This window comes from Hippopotamus amphibius, chromosome 16 (assembly GCF_030028045.1).
Source record: "Hippopotamus amphibius kiboko isolate mHipAmp2 chromosome 16, mHipAmp2.hap2, whole genome shotgun sequence".
Taxonomy (NCBI): Eukaryota; Metazoa; Chordata; class Mammalia; order Artiodactyla; family Hippopotamidae; genus Hippopotamus; species Hippopotamus amphibius.
Window position 1 is genome coordinate 47,667,745 of NC_080201.1, and position 20,238 is coordinate 47,687,982.

The 20,238-nt window shown below is 40.7% G+C and overlaps 1 non-coding gene across 1 annotated transcript; it reads right to left on the reverse strand.

Moving 5' to 3' along the window:
* Positions 1–19,758: 19,758 nt before the first annotated feature.
* Positions 19,759–19,862, reverse strand: LOC130839450 (U6 spliceosomal RNA). Its single transcript, XR_009049847.1, has one exon. It is a non-coding gene; the product is annotated as a U6 spliceosomal RNA (small nuclear RNA).
* Positions 19,863–20,238: the final 376 nt, after the last annotated feature.

The following is a 20,238-nucleotide window of genomic DNA, read 5'->3' on the forward strand; positions in this document are numbered from 1 at the left end:
TAAATTTAAAGGAGGAACTCACTGCCTTCTTTGGGGCATTACTGGACATAAGATTAAAGGCAAACAAGTCTACCTTACCTTGACTTTATTATTGGCACAATAACTTTGCCTAATTTTCCATTGGTCATGTCTCACACCCTCTTTGGATTTCCCATGATTGGAATAGATGCCCTCCCCAGTTGAGTGGCCATTAGAATAAAATTTAAACTTTGGCCCTTATTGTTGGCTTCATCAAATGGGACCTTGTGGATCTGCCCCAACCCATTAAAATTGTTGATAGGGCCCAGTATAAACTGAAAAAGGTCTTTACAAGTTGAGATCCATTATGTAAGATCTCTTAAGAAGTGATTATCTCCACTGTATCTCCATTTTGTGGCCCAATTTGGCCTGTCTTAAACCTGGAAAGAATGAATGGTACCTTACAGTGGATTACTAGAACCTTAATGCGTGGTCCTACCTATTAAAATGGCACCTGACAAAACTGAAACCAAAGATGTACAAGCTTTCAGTCAATAAGATGAGTAAGTTCTGGAGATTTAATGTATAGTATGGTGACCATACTGTATTGTATACTTGAAATTTGCTAAGACAGTAAATCTTAAGTGTTCTCATCACATGCACACACAAAAAGGTAACTATATGAAGTGATGGATATGTCAACCTGATTGTGGGAATCGTATATATACATACGTATATATAAAATTATGTATATATACATATACATTGTACATGTATTATAAATATATTTATATAAAAATCACATCGTATACTTTAAAATACTTTTACTTTAAAATCCTGTTGTATACTTTAAATATATATTTAAATATATACAATTGTACTTGTCATTTTTACCATAATAAAGCTGGGGTAGGGGGAAGAATGGACCAACACCATTCAGTCTTCTACTGCCAAATATTTTGCTGTTATATATTTGGCTAATATGTTCTACTCACTACCAATTTCAACAGCCTTTCCATTCAAATTCAGCTTTGAAAGGGATGCAGTACTTTTTTACTTGGTTGCTCACAGATACCTAAGTACCCTGGCTGTTGCACACAATCTCTGCTGATAAGACCTCAGTTGGATCCAGGAATCCCTATTTTCCCAGGTATGGCAACACTCAGGTTAGGATATTCACTAGACACTCTGGTACAGGACATACAAACATTTACCACTGCACTATTGAGAGGGGATGGCTACTACCCCATATAAGGTTCAGAGGCCTGTCACCTCAGTTAAATTCTTAGGCTTCATCTGATCTGCTGAAGGCAACTCCATTCCTTACACAGTTAAAAGGCAGCTTCTAACTTTATCAGTCCCGACCACTCTCAACCAAGACCAACACCTATTAGGTCTCTTTGGCTTCTAGAAGCAATGTATTCCTTTTAACAAATAAAACATTTATTCATGCCTTCATTTGCAAACCACTGTGAATGGGGGCCCTATATAACAGAAGGACCTAGAATCAGTCCAGATAACCATATAGCATTGCTTCCTTTACTGCCTCGTGGAGACTCCTTCATGGTGGAAGCTCTGGCAACCACCTGTTATGCTTGGAGTCTGTGGACCACCCACAGTGGCCATAAATTGCTTATGGACTTTTGGTACAACAATCTGCCCACACCATTAGAGCTACAACTGCTAGCTGCAAACTGGGCCATCCTGGAAGTGGAGGCTCTCACAGGAGCTGGCCTTGTGACTCTCCACACCCAGCTGCCCATTTTGTTTTGGGTCATAGAAACAGTACCCTGCAGGTTTGGCATGGCCACTGAGTTCTTGCTGAAACAGAAGTGGTACCTACAGGACAGTGCCAAACCTGTGCTTCTGGCATATCCCACCTGTATGTCCCTCGCCAGGTGCCACCATGCTGGAGGAGGTCTTCCCTCTCCCAGACCTCTTGGTTACCTGGGATCCCTTTGGGATCATCTAAGTGAATAGCAAATAGAGTCTGTATATTTTATGGATGGTAGCACCACCATCTCACATGATGGAGCCTGCTAGAGGGCTGTTGTTTTTTATCCCTTAATCAAGACATCCCTGATAACGGATGGGACCTAAGTGTCAGCTCAATTGGCTGTACTCTAGGTAGCCATCGTGGCATTGGAAAGTATCTGGGTCAACAACCCTGGATGATTGCCAATAATCGAGCCATTTAATCTGGCCAATGGCAACAACAATTTCTCATTCAAGGCCTCTGCCTTTGGTGTGATATAAAAAAACTTCGGGTGATTCCGTGCCTCTTAGACATCAAAGATAAAAATTAAAGGTCACACGTCTCTGCCTATACCAAGGCTCATAATGCTTAAGCCCAATTTAATGCCCAAGCTGATAGATAAGCACAAATTTTAGAGACTAAGGCAAAAACTTCCTCAGATGACACTCCAGGTCCCATTTCCCTACTTCTGGTGCCACAGGCCCATGAAATATAAGAACTTGGAGGAGCCTTTAGTGCTCCTTTAGTAATCAGAATTAACACAAAAGGCTTTCCCTCTGTTCTGTCACGGCCCATGTGGTGACAAGCCAATGTACTCTATGTGGGAAGACCTGTCATTGATAGTATAATTACCGGGGTGCCATTCCACAGCAGTCCTGCCCCTATAGTGGCCCCTATCGAGCCACTGCCCTTGACCATGGTGCATACCTACATGAACATCTTACATGCACACCCCAGTAGACACATGACTGCAGAAGCTCACCTACATGGCCTCACTAAAACACCCTTCATTCCCTTTTGAGTTCTAGACATTACTGACCAAGGCACTCACTTCTCAAATGCACAGCCTTGGCCTCTTGAAGAAAGCACTCAGTGTAACTTTCACCTTTCCTCTCAGCCCGAGGCTGCTGATCTTATAAACCTCCAACCACACTGGTTTGTTTAAACAAACCTTACTGAAATTATAGGATAAGTATGGCTTTCTAAACGAATCTGTTGCCTGCCAGTGGCCCTCGTTAAACTAAATTCCTGGCCCTTGGGGTCTCTATGTCAACATGCACTGGTAACACCTCAAAATTGCCTTTCCTTGCTCTCTGTGATGACACTCCACAGGTCAGGGTTTTTGAAGATCATACTGAAGAGGAAATTCCTCCCTTCCCGCTTCTATCCCTTTCGAATCTTGCCCCCGTCCCAATTTTAATGGAAGTCAGATCAAGGACCGATTATTAATTATTATCCATTCACTGTCGAATGCCCCTCTGGTTATCTGCTAGGGCTGTTCAGGCACCCTGATGATGATCTGCCTAAGCCAAAAGCTTTGACAACATTTTCAAGCTATAAGGGATATTTAAGTGATAATGTCAATCACGATCGCGCCCCATGATCCACACCCGCCATGGTGTGGAGAGCAGAGAGAGGCCAAGGAAGATTTAAATTGGTCTGTATTAACCATATTTTCTAGTTTCTTCACCTGATGCTTTTGACATCTGGGGCCTTGCTGACCAAGATGGTCTGCCCCTCCCAACAGTCCTAGAGTTAGCAAATGACTCTCTTGTGAGTGCACCTTTCATATGCAAACTAACCAATCCAAAGCCCTTAACCCCAGTCAGTTCCTTTAATACTCCCTTATAGTTGAGAGGGCATGATTTCCTTGCCCTAATCACCCAGAGCCAGGTATCAGACAACTGGGGCAGTACCTACACCCTGAGCCCACCGAAATTATTCAAACTAGCCAATTCCAAACGTGCTTAGCCTGCTTACCCTGCCCTGCCCGTGTGAAAACCACAATAAAGGCTATTCCACAGTTCCTTCCCTCTCTGCCCACCACTGACCTTGGTATTCCCTCATGTGGCCCTAAGTGGCATGATGTACCCCCTCCATTTGGAAACTATGAGTAATAACCTATCTTTTATCTCCTGATCTGTTGGGTCTTACCACATCTAAATAAAAATACGATCTACATTTTAAAATGTGGTCTCATCTAAGAGCATCCCCCACCAAAGAATGCAGGATCTTCCCAGCCAACTGAGATCTGAAATTGGGACAATGGTCCACACTATACCTATACTGGTCAGCAGCTCCAGGTGCTTCAGGCTGTAACACCCACATGGAGCAAATGCTATTGCTTGGCCTTTCAACTTTTCATATGCTGGATGTGTCTACTTTGGGTAATGACGTGGGCCTGGGACACTGTAGGCCACTGAGCAGGCCCCAGCTGGCAATGTGACAGCCCATGGATTTGGGGGCTGCACTGTCACCCATACTCACTTGAGCTCTTCAACACTACTGCCATAGCCAACCACTAGATGGCACCATAATTCCATTTCTGCCTTGCTGGCAACGGTTTAGTTTTTTTGTTTTTTTAACGGTTTAGTTTTAAGCAGCCCTTATTGGCTATTTTTAATTCACAAGGGAGTCACATTGGAGGCAGCATTTATATTTGCTCCATACTCCCACTGTTAAGCCTCCTGAATTAATATCCTTATGCCCAGACCTGGCCTCTCAAAATACAAGTCAGATTGTTACTGAAAGGGCAACGGAAAGCTTCACATGAAGCTTCTTTGGGATTTTCATATCCCCAATATGATGCCAAGATAGAGCCTCTTTTCTTATTCACTGTGCCTCTCATTATCCAACCACATAAATTTCTGTGGCTCCCAACCAACAAAGTTTATGCCGCAAGGTCCTGAACTTGGCTAAAGATTATTACAAACCTAGTAAAGTCCATGTTCTCACCCTTAACCAACTCTGTGACAACAGCTGATGAACCATCAGATAACCTCAGCTCTGCAGCTGGACTCATCCTAAATGGAATCTTCCATGACCCCAAGCCCTTGCTGTCAAAGGTCTCCTCCACCCCCTAGATCTCTTGCTGCTCTCTCTACTTTTCTTACTTTCCCAATTCAGCCGCAACCACAAAAAACTACCCTCCCTTCTCCTTTGACCCTTTTGCTTCCCAGAACTCTGCTCTTCTAGCCCCACTCTCTAATATAACATTACAAAATAATTTGACGTGCGCTATCTGCATTTGGGGGAAAATATAAACTTTTGGTCTGTCCCTAAACAAACCACATCAATCTTACTCCCATGCACCAAGCATACTGTATTCTTGCCAACTGCCCTCATCAGCTGACCACATTGGGAGTCACTGGTGCTGCCTTAGGAGCCCACAATACAACAAAATAATTGATGTCAATCAGGAAATGTCCAAGATAATAACCAAATATATAATTAAAACTTAACAGTTCTCAAAGCCCTAAAAGAAGGGCAGTGTTCTCTGGCAGCTATGGTTGCAGACGACCACCTAGTGTTGGGCTATCAATTGGCCAGCCAAATAGACATTTGTTCCCTTAATGGTACTTCTTGCTGCATGAGGATAAACAAAGAGGCCTCCACTTCCAGGTAGAGGTCACACAGGCTACTCTGTGAGAGAGAGGGGGGAAATGTTAGATCTCCATTCTCTCCCTCCCCTGTACCTGGGCTCACTGGTCCAAAGGTGCTCATGTCCTATCAGGAGAATTTTTCCCCATCGACTGTGATGTGTCCTATACCATATGCAAGACTAGCACCTTTCATCCACCCCCCTAGAAAAATGAATCCCAATCTTTGGGCTTAGATCCTCTTGTGGCTCAAGAAAAGATTCTATTTTATATATTGATATCCATCACGTGAGGCTACCTGGGATAAAACAGCAGGGTCACCTTAAGGAAAATATTGACCTAGAAGCCTCGAGTTGATGGTTATTATCTTCCAAGTCCTCACAGGCAAAGATCCACGCCCTGCACCTGCACCTACTGTCTTACTGCCTTCTTGTTTAATACCAATAGACCTTTCTTCTGGAAGGGTTGCATGCAAGAGGGACAAAAGCATTTTTATAGAAAAAATGTATATAATTTAACCAGAAAGACATATTATGTTTAAAAATTGGTTAGCATAACATTTTGAATATTTAAAATATCTCAAAATGGGTTTACATAATCCCCCATCCCTTACTGTTTAATAGCCATCTTCATTTTCCATCTATTTGATTTTCCAGAAAGTGGTCAAAGGAGATGGAAGGCCCTTGCAGGGTCCCCACCAGAGACTGAGGTGTCAATCACTATAAAAGAAGGATGTACAACTGAAGGAAGGGAGCAGACAGTGTAACCGAGCAGGACCCTATGGGGTCTTCCCAGGACAGATTCCCACCCCTCCCCTGCCCCAGTGTCCTCCACCTACCTCTTATCTATAGAAAAACCTTAGCCTCCTAGGTCTTCCCTGAGTTCTACAGAGTACATCTAATCAGAGAAGTGAGAAAATGCAGAAAGGAAAAGTCAAGCAAGACAAAATACTAATAGTTTAGTCATTAAACAAAGTCAAGGTCTTCAGTTCCTCCTCAAGGGCTACAGATAATATGCTGCGCCATATCCTTTACAGCTATTTTGCAGATACTGAAACCCCCACCAGATGGAAGAAGTTAACTATATGCTGCCCACAAATATGTAGACCCCAGACTGGTTGGAACCAGAAGGTTGATGATGTTGACTCTCAATTACCTCACTACCAACCAATCAGAATAATGTCCACCAGCTGGTCACGTAACTCACAACACTTCTCCCTCACCCTGTCTTTATAAACCTTTCCCTGAAAGCCTTCAGGGAGTTCGGGTCTTTTAAGCACTAGCTGCCCTAGACTCCTTGCTTGGCGCCTTGCCATAAAAACTGCACTTTCCTTCACCACAACCAGGCATCAGCAGATTGGCTTCACTGTGTACACATAAGGGGACCCAAGTTTGGTTCAGTAACATTCTGATCAAACATATGGCACAAATGAGAAGTGTCCTTATGGAGAAATTGCTGCATTGAGACCCCAGACTGCTTGCCTGAGATGTGTCGTCCATGTTGGGGTTATCTTGTCTCCTCCCATCAGCCACTTAATCCTGTCCTTAAATTGTCCATCCAAATGCTCAATCATCCCTGCAGCTTGCGGGTGACATGGAGCACAGAGAGTCCGCACACCCTGTGATTGGGCCCACTGATGCGTAGCTTGGGCCACACATCAGGGGCCATCATCAGAAGCAATATGTTCAGGAAATCTAAACAAGAAGAAAATGTGGTCTTGTAGGGCCTGGATTATTTATGTGGTCTGAGTCAGCGGAATTCATGTAGACGGCCCAGCCAAACCCAGAGAAAGTGTCAACTGCAGTCAGGATCCAACAAAACTCTCTGGGTGGGTAGAGGCCCAATTTGGTTTCTCTGCCAAGAACATCCTGGCCCACTGGGCTGGAAAATCTATCCCTGGGCAGTGTTCTTAGTCTTGGGCAGGGTCTGGCAGGCAGGATGGTTTTTCCATCTTATGATGACTGTGGCAGTCCATGAGAATAAGCCCAGCCTAGGAAGGTATCTGAATTTCTATGGGCTGTCCTCTCTAGGATCCAGGAGATCAGTTGCACACCTGCTTGCTCTAGGACGGAGGAGAGTTAAGTCTGTGTTTAGTTGATAAGCACCATTTGCTCTTTGGTTATGTTCCCCTTGTCAGCCACAGAGTCCTCTCTGGTGAGAATCCACACGAGTTCTATATATTAGTTCATGCCTTGCCACGGCCTGATCAAACAACAGGCTATTAATACCTGTAGACCGTGAGTCATATAGTTTCACAATCCTTCATAAGCCCCTCTATAATGGCCCTAACTGCAGCAATTCCCATCTGGGTATGAGAGCAAAGGCTCACTGAGGTGCATGTAGACAGTACATCAATAACAATAATACATTCAGTAGTGAGGCCATAACAATGGAGGTTTGTAGGGGCCTGAAGTGATCCAACCATAACCAGGTTTGTGCGAAAGTCCAGGTGGTAGTGGCTTCAGGCTCCAAATCAGAAAGTGTTATCTGTTTTTCCCTCATGTTGGTGCTGGAAATTGCAGGGATCACAGTCACCAGCACACTGGTATCTTAAAAAGTGCAATTTTCTTTATATCTCCCTATTGGACTCTAACCTTAGCATAGTGCCTCTGGTGCCTCCTACCGACTGAGGGGCATTGGCCTAATCCCTAGTCTTGCTTACTTTTAAAAACGGAGAGGTATGGACAAAAGATCAATTCCCAGGCCCACAAAGAGGGGCAGAAGGAACAGAACCCTTGTCAGTCATAGAAACCCCCTGTTAAGATTCGATCATAATGAAACTAACACAACAATGTAAATCAACCATACTCCAATAAAAATTTTTAAAAAAGATCATAAGTTTGCTGGGTCAGGGAGAAGTTGGGGAGAGCTGGGGGGAGCAGTTGGCTGGCCAGGGCAGACAGTTCTTTCTAGGTCAGAACTCCCAGGGGCAGTGCAGGATAGGCCAGTTACAGTGAAGCCCAGACTTCCTTGAGTGGAGGGTTATCCTCTGCATCCTGGCCCCACTCCTCCCGCCCCGGAAAGCTGCATCTGCTGCTCTTTATAATCTGTATCCTGGCATGGACTGCTGTCAAGGCACTCTTAAGCAAGAGGTTTGCAGTAGCATGTCTCACACAGTACCACCTTCCCGTATTAGCTTTAGCAAGATTATCTCTGGAGGGGATCTAACTAAATCTCTAAGGTCTCTCTGGGGCTTTTGCGTGAAGCAAACCTGCAGTGATCTACATTTGCTTTTTCTTTTGAAGTTTACACTTGTTGCACCAAGCGAGTTTACTGGTGCCAGGCGCCTGCTTAGAATTACTCAGCTCATGGGAGCCCACTGACTGTCTTTGGCCCCATTGTTGGAAAGCTGCAAATAGTGGCTAGGGAACTGCTTCCCTAGCTTTCTCTGAACCCCTCTGTTGGATCTCTTACCTGACCCATTGGCCAAGCTCATCAGGGAAGTCAGCGGCTAAAGAGGACCCAAGGTCCTCCTCAAAAAGCCTATGACTTAACGATTCCACGCCTGGCTATTTACCCAAGAGGATGAAAACTCTAATCACAGGAAGGCTTGTAAAAGAATGTGATTAGACGCTTTTAGCCAAAACAACCCAAGTGTACATCTCTATAAGAACTGATAAACAAGCCATAGGTTACTCATACAATAAAACACTACTCAGCAATAAAAAGGAATGAATTACTGATAGACCCCACAATATTTTATATATATATATTTACAAATATAATCTCAAAAACACACTCACTTGAAAGAACACTTAGACAAGTATATTTTATATGATTTCATTTATATGAAATTCTGAAAGAGGCAAAGTTCACCTGCAGCCCCCTACCCCCCAAAAGAACAATATTTGCCTCTGGATGGCTGGTTGTGAGTTTTGACACCATGAGGCATAAAGGCATTTCTTTGGGTGATAGTAAAGTTCTGTATCTTGATAAGGGTTTAGATTACATATACACATTGGTCAAAACCAAGAAAGTACACTCAGAATTTCTGCATTTTTCCTGTATGTACATCAAAACAGAAAGGCAAAGATTGAACTAATTCTTATTAATATGCTTCCTGAAGTATTTAGGAGGTAGTGTACTGATGCCTGCAATTTGCTTTGACATACATATAATAATTAGATGGATTAATGGGTGTAGAGAGAGATGGACAGATATATGACAAAGCTAGTATAATAAAATGTTAAGGATAGAATCTAGGTGGTGAGTATATAGATATTCAATGTAAAACTCCCTCAAGTTGGCTGTATGTTTGAAATTTTTCAAAATTAAAATGTTGTAAAATAAAGAGATTTTTAAAAGTCAGCTTTAAATGCCACCAAGGCAAGGCATAACCTTAGTTAGATTACTGCAATACCAATCAAGTGAGAGTTTTCTTGCTCCTTATTTCTCTCATCCCCTGGTTCAATCCCAGAAGAGCCAGAGGCCACCTACACAGAGGGATAAAGTAAAGGCGTCAGATTACAGACTGGGATATTAAAGAAATTCCAAGTTGCAGGAGGTGGAAAGTTTTTGCTTTAAATGAAGTTTGAAGTAATGATTTTTCCAGGGAATATTTTAATTAGCAAAAATGATTATAGTTATTGAGAGTGATCTCAGTTTTATCATCTTACCGTGATTGAAGAAGCTATTGAATCTGCCAAGATTTCATTCAAGAGCAGGAAAAAACACACATAAGTGTTTAAAGTGGTAGTTAATAAAATATTTTGTTTGCAAGCAATACGTGGAGCTTTACTCAATTCAATATGTTTGTGATTAGTTGACATGGAGTTTCAGGGTATACAATGCTATCATCTGGAAATTATAATAGTCTTACCACCTCCTTTTCAATTCTTACAGCTGTAATTATTTCACTTACCTAATTGCCAGCACAATGCTGTAGGCTCAAATAAAAGCCAGTATCAGATACCCAGCTAGTCACAGTCAGGCACGGTTTATGAGTCGCTCAGCAGTCTGCCACCATACAGCATACGCAAGAGAACCGCATCCCTTCCATAACCATCATATAAATACTAACACAACTATAATAACAGACACATTCACAGTAACCTACTATCTCATCCACTCAACAAAACCACAATCCTAAGGCACCACATCATTCTCTACCTCATATAAGTAATGCTACACAGTCAAAAACTCACACTCACAAACCACTTCCTGTTACGTCTCCTCCAAGTCACATACAAGCTCGAACACGACTCACATCTAATCCAAAATTAGATACACCAGAGGAAACATCACACAGCAACACAACTCCATCCACTTCCACAACCGCTGCCAATAATCCAGAGTAGCTCGAGGGGGCTATGCATCAGGTCAGGCACAGAGGGCTGCCCCAATTTGGGACATACACCTGTACACAAACATACGCCACACCCGCTGCGTGCTAGGCCGGGTTCTGGGCGCTTGGGCTTCCCCAGGGACAAAAACACAAAATTCCACCACCACCACCACCCTCGCCCCCGCCACAGACCTCATTCCAGGTCACACCCACGGCTGATATTAGCATTCCTACCGAGAATCAAAGTCCGGTGTTCAGCACACAGAGGCCTGACGCTCCGGTTTCCTCGGATTCTGAGGCTCTGGGTCAGGTTCTGGCGTCCTAGCTCAACAGGCTGCACCTGGCTGCGCGTGCGCACTCCCACCGGCTTGACAGCCCCGGAGTCTGGGGCATTTCTTCCTGGGTAGTTTTTTGGGAATAATTTGTGAAGGATTGGTGTTAGCTGCTTTCTAAATGTTTGTTAGAATTTACCTGTGAAGCCATCTGCCTCTGGACTTTTGTTTGTCAGGAGTGTTTTTAAATAACTGATTCAATTTCACTACTGGTAATTGGTCTGTTCATGTTTTCTGTTTCTTCCTGGTTCAGTCTCGGGAGAGTGTGCATTTCTAGGAATTTGTCCATTTTTTCTAGGTTGTCCATTTTATTGCATATTTATTTGTTTGTAGTAATCTCTTATGATCCTTTGCTTTTGTGTTGTCAGTTGTAACATTTTTTATTTCTGATTTTGTTGACTCGGGGCTCTCTTTTTTTTTTTTCCTTGATGAGTCTGGTTAAAGGTTTATGAATTTTATCTTTTCAAAGAACCAGCTCTTAGTTTCATTGATTTGTGTGTGTGTGTGTGTGTGTCCTGTTGATATTATTCCACAGGTCATTATTGCTGTTTTTATTTCCCCCGTTTTTTGTTTGTTTTCCTTCTGAGCTTTGTTCTAGATACTTTCTTTTGCTAGTGTGCAAGTTCACTAGACTTTTTCTAATGTCTAACCTGCTGTTAATTTTATATAATATCATTGCAGACGTTACAGTTTCACTTCTAGAAAGTCCATTTGGGTTTGTTTGTTTGTTTAAATCTTAAATTTCTCTCCTTATCATGTCCATGTTTTCCTGTACCTTGGATCTTATTTATAACAACTGTTTTTAACATCTTTGCTGTTTTTATTGTCTCTTCATTTCTGCATCTGTTTCTATGAATTGATGTTTTTCTGCTTCTTCAAATGTCTATAACTCTTGATTGGAAGTTGGAAATTCATTTGCTGTCAGAAAGAGATTTCTTTGTTCTGCTTAGATTCCCCTTCTCTGTTTTGCAGAATATGACATTCTAAATACAAAATTATTTTCCTTCCTAATTTAAATATTTAGACAGTTTTCCTGATATATTTGTCACTGATTAAAGTCTGACATTAATATGATTCTTTGTTCTTTTGTAAGTACACAGCTTTTTCTCTCTTTGAAACATTCAGAATTTTTATGTTCATAATTCAGGTTCTGAATTTTTTCTAAGAACTTTCTCGGTATTATTTTTGTATTTTTATTTAATGCATGTGATTGAATTTAAGAAGCCATGGATTGTAATTCCACCATTATTTTATTTATCACTTAAAAAATCATTACGGGTGCCCCTGTCTCCTCATTGAGCCACAGCTGCCCCCCACCTCTGCAGGCAACCCCTCAACACCAGCAGGGACTCCCTGGATCCTGCCTGGGCTGGACCCCGGCAAGTGGCGCCCGGAACAGGGACCTGAAGGCAAATTTAACCCCAAATGGTCTTAGAGGATTGGCCCTCAATCACAATTTCCCTCAAAGGAAATACAAGGTTGCCCCAAAGCCGGAGAGGAGGGCGGCGCGACCCCCGTCACCGCCCAAAGCCTTACCGCTGGGGCCGGGACAGACCCCGCGGGCCGAAACCCCGTGTGCCCTTTGGGCCGCCCGCCAGACTGAATATTCGTCTAATCCAATACTTGGACATTAGTCTGAGGCTTGGACAGTCTTCTATAAACACCTCTATCACCAGGACAAGCAACCCCAAAAGCTTGGACAACCATGAGGAAACAAAGAAACACCATGCAGGCAAAGGAGCAGGAAAAAAACCCACAAGACCAAATAAATGAGGAGGAAATAGGAAAAATGCCTGAAAAAGAATTTAGAGTAATGATAGTAAAAATGATACAAAATCTCGATAACAAATTAGAGAAAGTACAAGAAACAGTTCATAAGAACTCAGAAAAACAAACAGCAATGGATAACAAAATAACTGAAATTAAAAATACTCTAGATGCTCTAACCAGCAGAATGACTGAGGCAGAAGAACGAATAAGTGAGTTGGAAGATAGAATGGAAGAAATAAACGCCACAGAGCAGGAAAAAGATAAAAAAATAAAAAGACTAGAAGACAGCCTCAGAGACCTCAGTGATAACCTTAAACGTACCAACATTCGAATTATAGGCATCCCAGAAGAAGAAGAAAACAAGAAAGGGTCTGTGAAAATATTTGAAGAGGTTCTAGTGGAAAACTTCCCCAACATGGGAAAGGAAATAATGAACCAAGTCCAAGAAGCACAGAGAGTCCCATACAGAATAAACCCAAGGAGAAATACACCAAGACACATATTAATCAAACTAACGACAATTCAACACAAAGAAAAAATATTAAAAGCAGCAAGAGAAAAGCAACAAACAACATATAAGGGAAAACCCATCAGGATAACAGCTGACCTTTCTACAGAAACTCTGCAGGCCAGAAGGGAATGGCAGGATATACTGAAAGTCCTGAAAGAGAGAAACCTACAGCCAAGAATACTTTACCCAGCAAGAATCTCATTCAGATTTGAGGGAGAAATCAAAAGCTTTCCAGACAAGCAAAAGTTAAGAGAATTCAGCACCACCAAACCAGCCTTACAACAAGTGCTAAAGGAACTTCTCTAAGTAGGAAACACAAGAAAAGGAAAACACCTACAAATACAAACCCAAAACAATTAAGAAAATGGTAATTGGAACACACATGTCAATAATCACTTTAAATGTAAATGGATTAAATGCTCCAACCAAAAGACACAGACTGGCTGAATGGATACAAAAACAAGACCCTTCTATATGCTGCCTACAAGAAACCCACTTCAGACCAAGGGATACATATAGACTGAAAGTACAGGGATGGAAAAAGATATTCCATGCAAATGGAAGTCAAAAGAAAGCTGGAGTAGCAATACTCATATCAGACAAATTAGACTTGAAAGTAAAGACTATTAAAAGAGACAAGGAAGGGCACTACATAATGATCAAGGGATCCATCCAAGAAGAACATATCACAATGGTAAATATCTATGCCCCCAATATAGGAGCACCTCAATACATAAGGCAAATGCTAACAGCTATAAAAGGGGACATCGATAGTAACACAATAATAGTGGGAGACTTGAACACCCCACTTACATCAATGGACAGATCATCCAAACAGAAAATAAATAAAGACACACAAGCTTTAAATGACACATTAGACCATCTCGACTTAATTGATATTTATAGGACATTCCATCCAAAAACGACAGACTACACTTTCTTCTCAAGTGCACACGGAACATTTTCCAGGATAGATCACATCTTGGGTCACAAATCAAACCTCAGCAAATTCAAGAAAATTGAAATCATATCAAGCATCTTCTCAGACCACAACGCCATGAGACTAGATATCAATTACAGGAAAAAAACTGCAAAAAATACAAACACATGGAGGCTAAACAATTCACTCTTAAACAACCAAGGAATCACTACAGAAATCAAAGAGGAAATCAAAAAGTATCTAGAAACAAATGACAACGAAAACACAACAACCCAAAACCTATGGGACCCAGCAAAAGCAGTTCTAAGAGGGAAGTTTATAGCAATACAGTCCTACCTTAAGAAACAAGAAAATGATCGAATAAACAACCTAACCTTACACCTCAAACAACTAGAGAAAGAAGAACAAAGAAACCCCAAAGTGAGCAGAAGGAAAGAAATCGTAAAGATCAGAGCAGAAATAAATGAAAAAGAAAGGAAAGAAACCATAAGAAAAATAAATAAAACTAAAAGCTGGTTCTTTGAGAAGATTAACAAAATTGATAAACCATTAGCCAGACTCATCAAGAAAAAAAGGGAGAAGATGCAAATCAACAGAATTAGAAATGAAAAAGGAGAAGTCACAACGGACACCTCAGAAATACAAAACATCATGAGAGACTACTACAAGCAACTATATGCCAATCAATTGGATAACCTGGAAGAAATGGATACATTCTTAGAAAAATACAATCTTCCAAGACTGAACCAGGAAGAAATAGAAACCATGAACAGACCAATCACAAGTACAGAAATTGAGGCAGTGATTAAAAATCTCCCAACACACAAAAGCCCAGGACCAGATGGATTCACAGGCGAATTCTATCAAACATTTCGAGAAGAGTTAACACCTATCCTTCTCAAACTCTTCCAAAATATTGCAGAAGGCAGAGCACTCCCAAACTCATTCTATGAGGTTACCATCACCCTGATACCAAAACCAGGCAAAGATGTCACAAAAAAAGAAAACTACAGACCAATATCACTGATGAATATAGATGCAAAAATCCTCAACAAAATACTAGCTAACAGACTGCAACAGCACATTAAAAAAATCATACACCACGATCAAGTGGGGTTTATCCCTGGGATGCAAGGATTCTTCAATATACGCAAATCAATCAACGTGATACATCATATCAACAAATTGAAGGATAAAAACCATATGATCATTTCAATAGATGCAGAAAAAGCTTTTGACAAAGTTCAACATCCATTTATGATAAAAGCTCTCCAGAAAATGGGCATAGAAGGAAATTACCTCAACATCATAAAAGCCATATATGACAAACCAAAAGCCAACATTGTTCTCAATGGAGAAAAACTGGAAGAATTCCTTCTAAGAACAGGAACAAGACAAGGGTGTCCACTCTCACCACTGTTATTCAACATAGTTTTGGAAGTGTTAGCCACAGCAATCAGAGAAGAAAAAGAAATTAAAGGAATCCAAATTGGAAAAGAAGAAGTAAAATTATCACTCTTTGCAGATGACATGATACTATATATAGAAAACCCTAAAGACTCTACCAGAAAACTGCTAGCACTCATTGATGAGTTTAGTAAAGTAGCAGGATACAAAATTAATGCACAGAAATCTCTTGCATTCCTATACACTAACAACGGAAGAGCAGAAAGAGAAATTAAGGAAACTCTCCCATTCACCATTGCAACCAAAAGAATCAAATACCTAGGAATAAACCTGCCTAAGGAGGCAAAAGATCTGTATGCAGAAAACTTTAAGACATTGATGAAAGAAATCAAAGATGACATAAACAGATGGAGGGATATACCATGTTCCTGGATTGGAAGAATCAACATCGTGAAAATGACTGTACTACCCAAAGCAGTTTACAGATTTAATGCAATCCCGATCAGATTACCAATGGCATTTTTCACAGAACTAGAGCAAGAAATCTTACGATTTGTATGGAAACGCAAAAGACCCCGAATAGCCAAAGCAATCTTGAGAAGGAAAAATGGAGTTGGTGGAATCAGGCTTCCTGACTTCAAACTATACTACAAGGCCATAGTGATCAAGACAGTATGGTACTGGCACAAAAATAGAAAGGAAGATCAATGGAACAGAATAGAGAACTCAGAAGTAAGCCCAAACACATATGGGCACCTTATCTTTGACAAAGGAGGTACGAGTATACAATGGAAAAAAGACAGCCTCTTCAATAAGTGGTGCTGGGAAAATTGGACAGCAACATGTAAAAGAATGAAATTAGAACACTTCCTAACACCATACACAAAAATAAACTCCAAATGGATTAAAGACCTACATATAAGGCCAGACACTATCAAACTCCTAGAGGAAAACATAGGCAGAACACTCTTTGACATACATCAAAGCAACATCCTTTTTGACCCACCTCCTAGAATCATGGAAATAAAATCAAGAATAAACGAATGGGACCTCATGAAACTTAAAAGCTTTTGCACAGCAAAAGAAACCATAAACAAGACTAAAAGGCAACCCTCAGAATGGGAAAAAATAATTGCCTATGAAACAACGGACAAAGGATTAACCTCCAAAATATACAAGCAGCTCATGCAGCTTCATACCAAAAAAGCAAATAACCCAATCCACAAATGGGCAGAAGACCTAAATAGACATTTCTCCAAAGAAGACATACAGATGGCCAACAAACACATGAAAAGATGCTCAACATCACTCATCATCAGAGAAATGCAAGTCAAAGCCACAATGAGGTATCACCTCACACCAATCAGAATGGCCATCATCACAAAGTCTGGAAACCACAAATGTTGGAGAGGGTGTGGAGAAAAGGGAACTCTCCTGCACTGTTGGTGGGACTGTAAGTTGGTACAGCCACTATGGAAAACAATTTGGAGGTTCCTTAAAAAACTACAAATAGAACTACCATATGATCCAGTCATCCCACTCCTGGGCATATACCCAAAGAAAACCATAATCCCAAAAGAAACTTGTACCATAATGTTTATTGCAGCACTCTTTACAATAGCCAGGACATGGAAGCAACCTAAATGCCCATCAACAAATGAATGGATACAGAAGATGTGGCATATATATACAATGGAATATTACTCAGCTATAAAAAGGGATGAGATGGAGCTATATGTAATGAGGTGGATAGAACTACAATCTGTCATACAGAGTGAAGTAAGTCAGAAAGAGAAAGACAAATATTGTATGCTAACTCACATATACGGAATCTAAAAATGGTACTGATGAACTCAGTGACAAGAACAGGGAAGCAGATACAGGGAATGGACTGGAGAACTCGAGGTATGGGAGGGGGCGGGGGGTGAAGGGGAAACTGAGAAGAAGCGGGAGAGTAGTACAGACATATATATACTACCAACTGTAAAATAGTCAGTGGGAAGTTGTTGTATAACAAAGGGAGTCCAACTCGAGGATGGAAGATGCCTTAGAGGACTGGGGCAGGGAGGGTGGGGGGGACTCGAGGGGGGGGCGTCAAGGAAGGGAGGGAATATGGGGATATGTGTATAAAAACAGTTGATTGAACCTGGTGTACCCCCCCAAAAAATAAAATAAAATAATTAAAAAAAAAAAAATCATTACGAATTAAACTAGGCTATATAATTTGTTAAACTCAATTTCAGAGATGTTAAAATGTAAAGAAATGTGCAACTCAAAATTGGGGATATAGGTATTTTCCTGCTAACAACATGATGGGTCTAATTTAATCTGAGCATTCTTATCCACCTTTATTTTTGGTAATCTCCATCTACCTGTGAAGAACCTGACCTCCCCACAATTCTTTCTGTTCTTGTCTCCTGGATATTCTGTCAGATGGATATTGTCATTCAGGAGGTATGGTCCATTGGTGAACTTTGGAGGTTAAATCCCTGCTGTTGCCCATAACAGCATATGACTATATGCAGATGTGTACATTTTTCTGAGTAAAGGGTCATAGTGAATATGACCTTCAAATAGATATGGGACCCAAGTCCAAAAATTTTTGACTTGCTAAATGTCATATTCTATGTCTATATTCCTTTCTGCTGCATTCTGGTGCTCATTTTTCTGTTTTTTGTGTCCTGATTTATTTTTTTGCTATGTACTTATTGCTATTCAAGCCAACTACTGAACTTTTAATTCAATGAGTACAATTTAAAATCACTTGTAATCTAAGTGATTCCACTCTCTAGATTTGTTAATTCCTTATATCTATTGAGGATTCTATTTAAACTTATTCTAAAATTCTGGTTTTCGGGGACTTCCCTGGTGGTCCAGTAGCTAAGACTCTGTGCTCCCAATGCAGGGGGCCTTGGTTTGATCCCTGGTCAGGGAACTAGATCCCACATGCCACAACTAAGAGCCTCATGCCACAACTAAGATCCAGTGCAGCCAAAAAAATAAATATTTTAAAAAAATAAAATGCTGGTTTTCTTATTTCACTAACCATTTTTTTAGAAGCAGTTTTCCAGTCTTTCATTCATTCAGCTTGATTTCTTTGTAGTCAGCTTGAATGGAAAAATGGATTCGCAGCTAACCTGTTTTTGTGAGATAAAGGGGAGATATATTTTTGTGTTAAGGGGCATTTGGTTACCTTACTGGTTAGTACTGTGGATGTGGGTGCTTTCCTTTCCTTCTAGGGCATTACCAGCAACTGGCCTATGAATCTTCCAAGTTCTCACACCTATTGCTTTCTTCTGAAGGCAAATAGCTGTAGTCATGCAGACATGATGTGCAGGTTCAGTCCATATGCTGCTTTTGGCTTAGTACCCTCTCCCCATCCAAATAAACACCAGTTGTTTATCATGTCTTTTTTCCTATTTATTATGACAAACGTTGAGCTTGGAACACCATTGGTGAGTCACTCTCAGCTTTTGTAGCAGTGCTCTTTTGTGTTTTGGCTTGTGATTTTCTTAGGTAATAACTGTTCTTTTTCTGTTTTATGTACATATGTAAAATAGCTTCACTATACCATATAGGTAAAAATCTCTTTGTCCTACTGAATTGAAGTTCACTTTAATATACACTATACTTTGTAAAATTATATCTGCAATGCTTCTGAACTTTCTATTCTGTTCCATTCATACTGCTTGTATAATTATTCACCAGTACTATAATGCTTTCATTATTGTCTTTTTTTTTAAAAATTTATTTATTTACTGGCTGCGTTGGGTCTTCGTTGCTGCACACGGGCTTTCTCTAGTTGCTGTGAGCGGGGGCTACTCTTCATTGTGGTGCACAGGCTCCTCATTGTAGTGGCTTCTCTTGTTGTGGAGCATGGGCCCTAGGCACGTGGGCTTCAATAGTTGCGGCACATGGGCTCAATAGTTGTGGCTCACGGGCTCTAGAGCACAGGCTCAATAGTTGTGGCACAAGAGCTTAGTTGCTCCGTGGCATGTGGAATCCTCCCAGAGCAGGGCTCGAACTGGTGTCTCCTGCATTGGCAGGCGGATTCTTAACCACTATGCCACCTAGGAAGTCCCCATTATTGAGTCTTTAACATAACATAAATAACATCTGGTATGATTATTCTTCCATTGTTCTTTTTCAAACATTTTCATGTTACTCTTGCTTATTTTTCCATATGAACTTTAAATTAAAAAAAAATATGGAATGCTTCATGAATTTGTGTGTCATCCTTGTGCAGGGGCCATGCTAATCTGTCTCTTGTTCCAATTTTAGTACCTGTGCTGCCAAAGCAAGCACTGAACTTTAAATTTAACGTCTAGTTCTTGAGAAAAAAAAAACATGCTGGCGTTTTTATGGGGATCACATAAAGTTTGTACTGAACTAAGAGAATATTGATGTCTTTTTATGCTGTTGAATGTTCTCATCCAAGAACAGGATATGTTTCCCATTGTTAAAATGTATTTGTAATTGAGGAGTGTTTACTGTGTCCTTCATAAATTTTGCTTATTTCACCATAAGATTTTTGCATTAAAAATAGATTCCCAAATTCTAATATGAAACTAATTATTATTTTTATATATGAAGACTAGTAATTTCTGCATATTAACTTTATATCCCACTACCAAATTGAATTCTCTCGTTGTTTGTGGCAGATTTTTACTTGATTTTCTTG